At 41.8% G+C, this 9,922-nt stretch overlaps 1 long non-coding RNA gene and 1 pseudogene across 1 annotated transcript; both read right to left on the bottom strand.

Moving 5' to 3' along the window:
• Positions 1-2,714: 2,714 nt before the first annotated feature.
• LOC150051956 (uncharacterized) lies at positions 2,715-7,739 on the bottom strand. Its single transcript, XR_016538465.1, has 3 exons — positions 7,658-7,739; positions 6,860-7,018; positions 2,715-2,817 (listed from the first exon to the last, which is right to left on the bottom strand). It is a non-coding gene; the product is annotated as an uncharacterized LOC150051956 (long non-coding RNA).
• Positions 7,740-8,933: 1,194 nt separating this feature from the next.
• Positions 8,934-9,318, bottom strand: LOC150051955 (large ribosomal subunit protein eL43 pseudogene; annotated as a pseudogene).
• Positions 9,319-9,922: the final 604 nt, after the last annotated feature.

Genomic DNA, 9,922 nt, shown 5'->3' with positions numbered 1-9,922 from the left:
GTGTTTTCCAATTGTGTTGCTAAACTAGAGTGGCTGGGACAAATGTGTGTTACACAAACATCATGTCTTTGACAGAGAGCTATAGTTGTTCCACCCCCACATTCTCCATTCAAGTTCCCAGAAGTTTGCAATTATTCTTAAAAGACATTTCCAGACAAGGCTTAGTCAGCTTGGGTTTTCAGTAGGATGAGATTGTTTTGTTTTGTATTTTTCCTTTCTTTAAATTTGGCTGACCATTGTGATCTTACCCTGCTGGTTCAGAAAGGCCAGTCATGAACCACAGACCTGTTTCCATTCACTTCCCTTGCTTATTCTTTTGTTTTCTCTCCTCCCTGGACTTAAGTCCCTATAGGCCAGCTTGATATCTGTATCTCCCTCTCTTTTTTTTTTTTTTTTCAAATCTACTCCATGCCCTGTTGTACCTCTTGGACTCTGACCTCTCCCCAACTTTTCTGCTCTATTAACTCTTCTGGCTTGATATCCTGTATTGATCTATTAGCCAACACTCTACTACTATGTTCCAGTTTTGTAAAGTTACACTAAATGATTGGACTTAACACAGCATATATTCTCAACTCCAGTTCCTTGGGAAGAAACTATGGGCGGGGCGAGACAAAGACAGAGAGACAGAGAGACAGAGAGACAGAGAGACAGAGAGACAGAGAGACAGAGAGACAGAGAGAGGAGAGACAGAGAGACAGAGACAGAGAGACAGAGAGACAGAGAGACAGAGAGACAGAGAGACAGAGAGACAGAGAGAGGAGAGACAGAGAGACAGAGAGACAGAGAGACAGAGAGACAGAGAGACAGAGAGACAGAGAGAGGAGAGACAGAGAGAAGAGAGACAGAGACAGAGAAAGGAGAGAGACACAGAGAGATTATAAGAGCCAGACTGGTACAAACTTGCAATCCCAAGAGACTGGAACAGGAAGATTGCAAATTCGAAGCTAGTTTGGACTACATAGCATTGTTTTATAATTTGTTTTGTTTTTCCATTTTTTTTTTTGCCAGTCCTGGGGCTTGAACTCAGGGCCTAAGCTCTGTCCTTTGGCTTTCTCAAGACTAGTGCTCTACCCAGATATACCCAGGTCTTTGTGCATGCTAGGCAAGTTCTCTACCACTAGGCTAAACTGCCAGTCCCTGTTTTTCCAATTTTTAAAATTATGATCTGATTACAAATCAGATGAGTGCATTTCTCTTGGACAATGTCACGTCTTCCTTTGCTCTCTCCCAGTTTTTCCCTCCTGTCCCTACACACAAATTGCATGATTTTCTGGGGCTGGGAGCATAGCCTAGTGGTAGAGTGCTTGCCTAGCAGGTATGAAGCCCTGGGTTCGATTCCTCAGTACCACATACTCAGAAAAAGCCCGAAGTGGTGCTGTGTGTGGCTCCAGTGTCAGGGCGCTAGCCTTGAGCAAAAAGTGTCCAAGGACAGTACCTAGGCCCTGAGTTCAAGCCCCAGGACTGGCAAAAAAGAATTGTATAATTTTCAACATAGTGTCTAATGAGTACCATGGCTACATTTATTCCTTCTTTGTTCCTCCATGTCTGTATTCTCCCTTACCTTACCAACCCAAAGACAGATAGATGAGGAAAGAATACAAAATAAAAGAAAACAACAACAAAGAAAAATCCTCTTGTTTCATTTCCTGGAGTTCATTTTGATAAATACTATTTTATATAAGCAGAGGCAGGTAGGCATTTTGCCTATTCATCTCCTGAGAGTATCCTTCTTAGATCTTACTATGTGTGAGTGCCTTGAGAGGAAGGAAAGAAGGAAGGAAGGAAAGAAGGAAGGAAGGGAGGAAGGGAGGAAGAGAGGAAGGGAGGAAGGGCAGAGTAGAAGAAATGATTGCCTTTCCTTTTTTAATTTTTTTAATTTTTATTTTTGGCTGTTCTCGGGGCTTAAAGTCAGGGCCTGGGTGCTGTCCATAAGCTTTCCACTTGAGCCATAGCTCCACTTCTGGCTTTTTAGTGGTTAATTGGAGATAAGAGTCTCACAGACTTTCCTGTCAAGTCTGGCTTTGAACCATAGTCAGATCTCAGCTTCCTGAGTAGTTAAGATTTCAGGCATAAGCCACTGATATCTGGCCAAGGAAGAGTTGCTTTCAAACCATACTTGCTAGTCAACTTTCTACTTACCTAGCTCTACACTCTTTTCCTTCTGATCTCGGAGAATTAAGAAATATAGAAGAATCTCCTTGGCTACAACTTTGGAAAACTGGCAGTATCTACTAAGACTGAACATATGCATAGACTTTTTACTCAACAATTCTACTTCTAGATTCATACCCAGCAAAAATGCATACATATGTTCATCAAAAGACATGCATAAGAATGTTTTTAGCAGGACTTTTCATAATAACTAAAAAGTAGAAAACAGTCCAATGTCCCATCAGAGTAGAATGAGAAAAGAATAGTATATTTGCATAGTATATTCATATAATAGAGTATACAGCAATGAAAAAGAATGAAATATCGCTATCTACAATATGGATAAATCTTACAACCACAATGCTAGGCCAAAAAATTGAAACTACCACGTAATAGTAATACATAATATATTCCAGATATATGTGCATATGTTTCATATATGTATATGCATGTGTGTATATATAGGTGTATATACATACTCACTAACAGGCAGAATGAACCGATGTTGTTAGGAGTCAGAAAAGCAGTTATACATGAGAAGGCATAACCCAGGTGACGACTGGGTGTTCATAGTATTCTGCTTCTTGATCTGGGTACTGATTAAATAAGAATGTTCACTTTGCAAAAATCCAGCCAGCTGTATTCCTGTGATTCGTGTTTTTCCTGTATATGGTATACATGAATAAAGTTAATTACAGAAAGAGATTTTTCCTTGCTTTCTCCTGAAAATGTTGTTATAAAGAACACTCAAGTTTAGTGCTGAGTAAATGACTTTGGTTACACTGAACTTGTCATTTGGGGGAGCCAGCAGTGGAGGTCTTCTCTGCAAGTCGAAATGATGTCTGGCAGACACCCCCAGAGGCGTGGTTCATGGCCCAAACTACACAATTCTCTGCCTCTCCGTACTCAGGTGAAACAGAAGAAGCATTATCTGGCCCCAATCCTGAGAAGGATTTGGGGGTGTTTTGGGCTGAGTTAACCACCAGGTTGGATGAATGAGAAGTGTGCAGGGTTACAGAGCAAGAGCTAAAGAAACTATGAATGAGACTCTCAAGAACTTAAGCTGGGAGATGGGCTGAAGTCCTGTCTTCCCGTGGCTGTGCCATGTAATTAGTCTCCCATCTCTGCCCTTAAAAAAGGAAGAGAGGGGGAAGAGAAGGAGAGGGAGAGGGAGAAGAAGAGAGAGAGATACACAGGGAGAGACAGAGAGACAGAGGGAGCACACGAGGGAGAGTGCACCAGGGGCCTGTGGCTGTAATCTTAGCTGCTTAGGAGGCTAAGATCTAACAGTATGGGTAGAAGCCAGCCCTCTTTCTCACCAGAAAACTGCAAGTGGTGCTGTGGCTCAAAGTGTAGATGGCAAGTCTTGAGCAAAAAGAGCTCAGGGACAGTGCCCAGGCCCTGAGTTTAAGCCCCACAACTGACAGGAAAGAAAAGAGAGGAGGAGGGACAGGGAAAGGGAGGAAGGGAGGAAGGGAGAAAGGAAGGAAGGAGAAAGAAAATTGAGATACAGAACCAAGAAACCATACAAATAGAGTTAGTAGTTTAGACAGAAAATGAAGTGTGAGAACCGTAAATCACTGGCGTGTGTGTGTGTGTGTGTGTGTGTGTGTGTGTGTGTGTGTGTTATGGAGTTTATTATATAGTCTAAGCTGGCCCTGAAGTCTCAGTCCTCCTGCCTCAGCCTCCAGGGTGCAGTCTAGTCATAGGCATTGTATGTATTGGGAAAGAATGGCAGAAAGGCCCAGTTATTTTATTGTGACTCAAAGCCAGCTCTTGCCAGACATCAGTGGCTCATGCCTGTAATCTTAGCTACTCAGGAAGCTGAAATTTGAGGATCATGTTCTCACAGGAAAATCAATAAGTCTCTTATCTCCATTAACCAGCAAAAAGCTGGGAGTGGACCTGTGGCACACACACACACACACACACACATATACACACACACACACACACACACACACACACATACACACACACACAGATAAATAATACTAGATTGTGTTAAGGAGTATAATTGATCTAAAAAGTGAATACATTTGCTGAGAAGTTCAAAAATGAATCTGTTTTTATGACTTTCAGCTAAGAGAAACATAATTAACCAACTCTACCAAGAATCACATTCTGCGATACAGAAGAACGCAAGTTCCATTAAGTCAGGTATCATGGTTTATACCTACCTGTTGCCCAGAATTTGGCAGGCAGAGGCAGGATTTTGACTTCAAGCCCATAGTAAGATACCATCTTAAAACAACAAACAAAAGGAACAGAAACAACACTAAGGCAGTGGCTCACGCCTGTAATCCTAGCTACTCAGGAGGCTGAGATCTGAGGATCCTGGTTCAAAGCCAGCCCAGGAACAAAAGGACCTGAGATTCTTTTTTTTATATAATTTTTTTATTGTAATTAATAAAAGGGTTACATAATATTTGCCAGATAGAAGGTGCATTAATTCACATACATTGATACCCTTTCACATGTCTTGGTACCCATCACCCTCCCTCCCACCCACCACCCACCCCCAGACCTGAGATTCTTATCTCCAATTAACCTCTAGAAAATGGAAAGTGAGGCTTGGCTCAAGATAGGGCAGTAACCTTGAGCTGAAGAGCTCAGGGGCAGTGCCCAGGCCTAGTTCAAGCCCCATGACCCACAAAAAAAGAAAGAAAGAACACCAAAATCACATTATGCAGCAAAAGCACAAATATTAAGAACTTTGAAAATAATGAGAAAATAATAAAGATTATTTATTTGTATTAGTACTGGGGCTTGAACTCTGGGATACATACTCAAGTGCTAGTACTCTACCACTTGAGTCATGCCTCCATCCACTTTCAGCTTTTTGCTGGTTAAGTGAAGGTAAGAATCTCTGAAATTTGTTTGGTCAGGGCTGGCTTTGAGCCACAATTGTCAGATCTCAGCCTCCTGAGTAGTTAGGATTATAGGCATGAGCTACCAGAACCTAACACAGTCCTAGATTAGTCTCTATTGCAATAAATCACTTTTGATTATAGAGAGGCATGAAGGAAACTTGACTCCAAAGTAGTAAATATTGAGTCTGTATAAGATTCTAGAAGAAAACAGTTGCCATGTTGACTGTGGCAGTAAACTATGAGTATGAAAGAACAAGGCTGCAATAAGAAAGGAAGGGGTTTGGAGAGTAATAAGACAAACACCAATTAATCAACAGAAATCAAGAGTAAATAAATACCAGAGGGCAGAAAAGATAGTATGACCAAAGTACATACAAACAGCCTGCAGGGAAGAGAGCTGCTGCCCAAACAGTGCGCCTAGGAGAGGGCTCCTGGCCGTGTGAGGAGAAGTAGAGCTGGAGAAGAGGCAGATAGCCAGAACCAGCAGAGGAAGGCTCACAATAAGAAGCAGTAAGATATTGCTTCTTAAATTCATAAGCCACTCTGCTGATAATGCATCTTTAACGAATCCATAATCTTTATGATAACTGTAACTAGACATGTAAGTATGAGGATGAGGCTTGAATGGGACTCTTGAAAAATATTTCTGGGCTAGCTTCTTGGATGCAGGTTTAGCAGTAAATCTTCATGGGTAGCATTCAGATCCATGACTTCCTCGCTAATGAAATGACAGGGTTATTCATAGTTTCTTTCTTAATAAAAATATGTATTGCAAGAAGTCTTTCTGGTATACTTCAGCAGGAAAATGGAGAAAGCATTCTAGCTTGGGATTGTGTTGTTCTTGAGGTCTGCCATGCCAGGTGTGTCATAAAGGAAACCGGTCAGGTGTGATGGCATATATCTACAGTCTCAGACACTGCAGATAAGGTTAGGATTCCCTTGAGTTCAGGAGTTCAAGATTAGCCTCAACAATATAGTAAAAAGAAGATCCAACCAGGGCTGGGAATTTGGCCTAGTGGTAGAGTGCTTGCCTGGCATGCATGAAGACCTGGGTTTGATTCCTCGGTACCACATACATAGAAAAGCTAGAAGTGATGCTGTGGCTCAAGTGGTAGAGTGCTAGCCTTGAGAAAGCCCCAGGACAGTCTCAGCCCCCGAGTTAAAGCCCCAGAACTGGCCAAAAGAAAAAAAAATCCAACAAGGAAGATCATGTTTAAGTTAAAGTTAAAGTAACATGTTGCACTGGAATTCCTTTGTAAAACTACTTAAAGAGAAGGAAGGAAAGTTCATTTTAAAGCCCCTGTAGAAACCTTTTATATCTCTTGTATGGTAGTATATCCATTTTTATACTGATGAGCGAAGTGCCATAGAAAATTTAGGGGGCCATTTAATATATAGCAAAGTACATGCGATTCAGGGCTTGACAAATCTAGTTGCAATGCTAGCTTACCAGCTATGTAACTTTGCACAAATGTGTTAATCACTATGAATCTCAGTTTCCTCCATTTTAAATGTGTTTGAAGGTTAAGTGCGATCAATCTCAGAGCTACAAATACCTGGCATATCTATTTCTTATTATGAAGTTACCACTTTATAGCAACTTGAACTTCTGATACTTGACCACTGTCTAGATACTAGATGTTCCCATCAGAACACAGACAGATTTGTAATTACAGTGTGGTAGGCAGAATAAGTGCTCCCTCCAAACATTCCTGTCGTAACCTAATGTAACTTGTGAATATTTTACTTGGTAAAGGGGAATGCACAGATGTAATTACGGTTAGGGGCTTTGGCCTGGAAAAATTATTCTGGGTTTTTCTGATAGGCCTTACCTAATCTTCTGAATCCTTGCAAGCAGAAAGGGTTTCTTTCCTGGATGAAGTCAAAGAGATGGGGCTCTGGAGGACGTTCTAGATGTGATATAACCAGGGCTCACCATTGCTGGCATTGAAAGTGGAAGCAGGGAACTTTGAGCCAACATTCCATAGAAGCTGAAAATGATGAGGAAACAGGTTCATCTCGGGGCTTTCAGAAAAGAGTGAAGTTCTGGTGATACTTTGATGCCTACTAAACTACAAGAAAATAAACTTGTATTGTTTAGGTCAATTAGTATATAGTTATTGGTCACAGCAGCAATAGAAAACTCATAGATACAAGTGATAATTAACAGGGACAATTGACAGCTCAGCTGTCCAATTAATCAATGGCTGATTCACAATACCCACGCAATAAAAAAAACGATCTCCAAAACTCCCCATAAATATTAAAAATTCTAAAGTAACTTTTTTTTCAATTTAGAACTATAGATATGGCCAAGCATATTTGTTTGCCTTTGTTCAAGAGTGATAGGGAGGGCTAGGAGTGTGGCCTAGTAGTAGAGTGCTCACTTAGCATGCACAAAGCCCTGGGTTCGATTCGCCAGTACCACAAGCACAGAAAAAGCCAGAAGTGGTGCTGTGGCTCAAGTTGTAGGGTGTTAGCCTTGAGAAAGCCCAAGGACAGTGCCCAGGCCCTGAGTTCAAGCCCCAGGACTGGAAAAAAAAAAAAAGAGTGATGGTGATTTTCTTGAAATGTGATAGATTAAGTCTAACTAGGTCTCCATTTTGAAACCCAACCTGAAGGACACTTACATGAAGGCTGGCCACCATTTTACTTCCAGAAATGAGTAATGTAGGACGGTGGCAATTGCATTCCTCAGGCTTCGTCGCTTTTCCCAAGCCTCTCCAGAGTACATCTCCTGAGAAGGGGCAAGTCGTTCAAGTTACATTTAGTAAGAAGTGGTTTGTTATAACGATTCACCTTCATGGAGCCCTAGGGAAAGATGAGCAATCAGAGGCAGGAAGAACAGGAATACAAGAGTGACTGTGAACTCAAACCACAGTTTCTGAAACCTTGGCCAAAGGATTTTATGAATTTTTACGCTTACATGGCTCAATCTCTCCCTTTGTGACTAGCGCTCACTGCTTACGGCTGTCTGGCTCGCCTGTCATCCGCATTGTGCGTGCTTTCTGTAGCACTGCTTCTGCTTACTCATGTCTTAGCTTACTCATAAGTTGACTTAGGCAAAGCTTTGATTCATTCAAGTCCCCTCCTGATTTTCCAAGTTTTCTTCACAGCAGTTTGGCTTTACTATGGCATTTTTTTTTTTTTTTTACTAATTTGAGAAGTTACTATTAAGCATCAACTATGTGACTCTATGCAGTTTATTATCTAATCAAAAACAGAGAGAGAGAGAGAGAGAGAGAGAGAGAGAGAGAGAGAGAGAGAGAGAGAGAGAGAGAGAGAGAGAGAGAGAGAGAGAGAGCGGGGCGGGGGGGGGGGGAGAGAGGCAGAGACAGAAGACAGAGACAGAGACAGAGACAGAGAAAGAGGCAGAGAGAGACAGAGTGTTCAAACAGTTATAAAAGTGCCTTAGGTGCATTCTGCTTGGTTAAGTTTATTGTATTTATCCAAAATGAGACCTTAAGATTAGTCCCTAGATGCTCCTTAAACTTGCTGCCTTCCAAGCACCAGTAACAGGCTGTCCTCTTTAATTCCACATGACCTTCTCCTGAAGTCCGGACAGCTGATTAAACTAAGGACTGGAATTTGACCAAAAACAATTCACACATGAGCTACCCAGCAACTGACAGTTTAATTCTAATAAGCTTCCCTTAAAGGAAGAAAGTACAATAGATCAGACATTATATAGAACTGATCTGCTTATCATAGAGGAATAAATCTATACCTCATAGAAGCAATCTGAATGGAGAAGGCCTTTATTCATAGGGAATTGTCTCATTTATGGAAGAGAAAGTAATAAGGTGCTTATTTTATTCAGGAACTCTGATCCAGGTACAAAACAGAGAAGAGAGGTAGTTTTGAACCTGGCATATGACTGTGTTTATCATTCCAGTAATGGCTAGAGTAAGGATTAAAGGAACTTGTCCAAGTTTCTTTGTTGTTGTTGTTGTTATATAAGTTAACCCATTCACTGTAGGTTAAGGATATCACAAATGGTAGAGCTTCCACTGCTCTTTTAATTCCTTCAGTATGGCAGACTTGACTGTGATGGTAGAAGTGAGGTCATAGGTCCAAGAACTACCAGCCACCGTTTTCACGCAGGAACCTCTGTGCCAGATGCACAGCTCCCCTCCTCATTATGGTCTTGCCACAGAAGGAGCAGGTGTACTTGGTGTGCTGGCTGATTTCAATTTTTCCTGCCATCTTCTGGAGAGAGGCACCACAGCAGATCCTGTATTTATTGACAATGCCAACCTTCTTGGTGAGTTTGGCCATATTGCCACAACTCAGGTCCAGGCCCAGAGAGCTGGGCCAAGTTTCATACAGGAAAGTATTATAGCCCTGAGTGGAGACAAATCATGATCATTTTCAAGAGGTTTGTTTCTCTGAGATCCAGACCTTGGTCTAGGCCAAAATTCATACATTTCTGGCTCTTATGCCAGACTTTGGGCCATCATGTTTATTTAGTCAGATCTGAAAGAAGCCTTTGAGACGATAGCTATCCAGAAGCATCATGGCGCCTCTTGTAGCACAAGCCCTGAGTTTCCCGCTGGAAACAAGATCGGCATGGCTCTGCTGCTGCTGTGTTCTGCGTTGTGTGACTGGCGTGGCAGGAAAGGGGGTGAGGTCACAGGGAGGCTGAATAGTAACAGCACCCTCTCAGAGCCAGATCGACAAAAGCGCTGGTGGTTCTTGGGAGTTTGTGCATTCGGGTTTTGGGAACAGGTTGTTGGCACATTTGTTCTGTTGTCTGAAGATAGGCTTCATTTTGAAATAAAAACACACAGAGAGCTAAATTTCCTCTGAGACCATCTGGTAGTGTGTTTCAAACCTGACTTGGAGAGAAGTTCTTGGTGTTGGTTCAGGGTTACTTGAGGTGATGGTAGTTGGTA

This window comes from Megascapheus bottae, chromosome 17 (genome assembly GCF_031878675.1).
Source record: "Megascapheus bottae isolate mThoBot1 chromosome 17, mThoBot2.hap1, whole genome shotgun sequence".
NCBI classification, from domain to species: Eukaryota; Metazoa; Chordata; class Mammalia; order Rodentia; family Geomyidae; genus Megascapheus; species Megascapheus bottae.
The sequence above is the reverse complement of the archived record's forward strand: the minus strand, read 5'-3'. Positions and strand labels throughout refer to the sequence as shown.